General features: G+C 37.6%; 1 protein-coding gene and 1 long non-coding RNA gene across 3 annotated transcripts in view; one reads left to right on the plus strand and one right to left on the minus strand.

The window, feature by feature from the left end:
• hyal4 (hyaluronidase 4) overlaps positions 1 to 2879 on the plus strand; it is a 26871-nt gene that overhangs the window by 4644 nt on the left and 19348 nt on the right. The gene's annotated exons all lie outside the window — the stretch shown is intronic.
• The window catches only part of LOC103460419 (uncharacterized), a 37043-nt gene that overhangs the window by 2776 nt on the left and 31388 nt on the right, over positions 1 to 2879 (minus strand). The gene's annotated exons all lie outside the window — the stretch shown is intronic.

The following is a 2879-nucleotide window of genomic DNA, read 5'->3' on the forward strand; positions in this document are numbered from 1 at the left end:
AATACATTCATCATTAACTAAATTAATTCTAAAACAAGATAATAGAATTTTAGTCAAAACATGTTATTAATAACTAAGAAAAATGTCTTACAAATTAAATGTTAGTGATTTAAAACATTTTATGTTATATTCAGTTTTTTTCACCATGTCAGATGTTAGTTTTGGAAGATTTCTCATCCTGGTTACRTGAACCGACCAAAGTTTCCTTTCTCAGAGTAATTCAAGTGATTCTGTCCTCCACCTTCCTGCATGTGTTAATTTATGACCTCCTGTCTTTAATGATAAGACCCCAGGGSTCTGAGCCGAGGCTCTCCTGCAGATCTCTATTCAATACTTACCCAGCAATAGTTTTAGTTTCAAATCACTAACAGAAACCTGTTCAAAATTAAGACATTTGTTCTAAAAGGTTTAAACTGTGTTAAACACTATAAATAGTTATTTTTCCTCAACATCACCCACATCGCCCATAGCAGAATCTGGCACTGGCTGATTAATCACAATTACTCACTATGCCTAACTTTGAAAGCTTAAAATTTAAATATGCACACAGCTGTGTAAACCCCTCTTGCTGCATGCCAACAATTTTAAATCCAAGCAATTTGTAGTGTCCTGTACTCAATAGAAACTAAGATAAATTTACTCAACTACACATACTAGTGGCACCAAACGTGCAGGAGCCAAATGATAGATAAGATCTATTTTATTAGATCTATTTAATTTTCTAGTCCTTGGATGCCCCAAGAGCAGCTGCCCATGAAACTGATATCAAGCACATTGTCAAAAAATGTTTTGTTGTCTCAAACCAACCATGTCTGAAGATTCTTAGTTTTCCAGGTTTTTATATTCAGGAAGATTTATGGAAAATCAGTTTGTTTTAAACGTTGGTTTAGAAATGTTCCTCTGCATTCATTTCCTGGAATGAGGCGGCACTCTGTCGTCCTCATCCGGTCTGCGATGACCGGTGGAATTGGTGCATGTGAAATTGCGGGCTAGGAAAAAGTAGTTCACTGTTCGCAGCTCCCCRTGTGTAACGTGCTGCTGTGAACTAGATAACCCTCCGCGGGAGAGAGGCTCTGATGAAAGCTCAACATAGATGGTTCGATTAATAAGCATTATGTAATATTAATGCCTTAAAATGTTCAGGTTAATTGCGTGCGCTAACGCGTTAACGTTGACGTGCGAGAGTGAGAAGAAAAAAAATCAGCTGGTAAAAAGACCAGAATATAACCATCTGCATATTCTAGAAGGTGGACTGAACTATAAAGCACATATTTTGCACATAATGCTAACAGAAATAACCAAAGTTAGCTTGAGTAGCTCAACATAATCACATAAAATATGTTTTCGCACACAAACACAAAACTGCAATACAATGTTTTTTATTATTATTATTAAAAAGTACTTACCCGGTGAAAGTTATGGTTGCCCCGCCCTCTAGCCTGTGAACCAGCCGGTAAATATCCCACAATGCAACTGTACATTAAAAATTTACAGTACAGCTGTAAATTTCCGCACGTGATCCAGAGGTCCAATCACGTCCCATATATTTTCCATAAGCATTTCAGATCACTGATAAAAGCTGTATTTTCAAAACCCAGCCACCTTACTGTATTTTCATGCTGCAGTTTTTACAGCCATTTGTTAGTTTAGAGCTGCAACATATAGAACAGCAATAAGCTCTCAAAAACCTTCACTTTACTTGATATGTTAATAATTTCTACAAAATGAGTTATGTTCACTATACTTTTAAATTATTAAGATGCCACTGAGAGTGACTTATGTGTAATAAACATAACCAAATCCGACATTTCCAGCCTTATCTGATTAGATCTGATCTGTCATGAAGCACAGGGTTGAGATGATGTTGTCATGATGTGGTGGTGGAGGTGATAATGAATACTGAGACCCAGGTAGAAGATGGATGGTGATTTAATGATAAAAATGTGGCTCAGACAGTCCAGATTACAGGCTGCAGGGCAGAGCGGAAGCTGAGGCTCAGCACCGGTAGCCAACAGTAACAATAAACTGACTTACGAGAGCTAAGGCCGACACAGGACTTATCAGTACAACTGTGACGACTAACTATGCAACAAAATGTGACAAACAACACGACTGGCTGACTATGACACAAGACAATGATCTGACAAGAGACCAAGACAACAAGTGGACTTCAATACACGAGATAATCACAGAAGACGAGACAGATGGAAACAATCAAGAGTGACACGACCACACAGGGACTAAATTAACCAAAATACAAACACAGAAACCTCCATCCTCACAGTTCGTCTTTATCAAATGCAGCGCAGTCAAAATGTGTTTGCCGGACTGCACAGGTCACTGTGGCAGCCTGAGTGGATTTTCTTTAAGGTTATGAAACCAAAATAGAGAATGTTAAGGTTTGCAATAAATAAGAGAAACCAATAATGCCAACTGTAATAACTCTCCAGAAAGATGTAATTACAATGAGGACATAAGTTCTGCTGGAATATGGAGACAGGATTCAGAAGATTCTACAAAATTTATTAGGCTTCATTATGTAAAGACACCTTTTAAATTAACAATATCCTGAAACTGAATGGTTAAAACAGTGAATGCATTTTAACAAAATTTTGATTGTAATAAAATATTTAAGATTGAGGCTTACCGGTGGGAGAAAGTTGTGAGGGAAGGGGCAACACCCAGTGAAGAAAAGTGGTCACCCTGGACACTACAATGACACGGCAAAAGAAGAAGAAGGTGCTCCAACAAAATAAACGCACAAAACAAGACATGACATGACATGACATGACATGACATGACATGACATGACACCTCCACCACAGAAGCCTCAGTCCCTCAAAGAAAAACAAAAGAAAACAATATGAATAATGATACAA

The sequence above is a fragment of the Poecilia reticulata genome, unplaced genomic scaffold, assembly GCF_000633615.1.
Source record: "Poecilia reticulata strain Guanapo unplaced genomic scaffold, Guppy_female_1.0+MT scaffold_240, whole genome shotgun sequence".
NCBI lineage: Eukaryota > Metazoa > Chordata > Actinopteri > Cyprinodontiformes > Poeciliidae > Poecilia > Poecilia reticulata.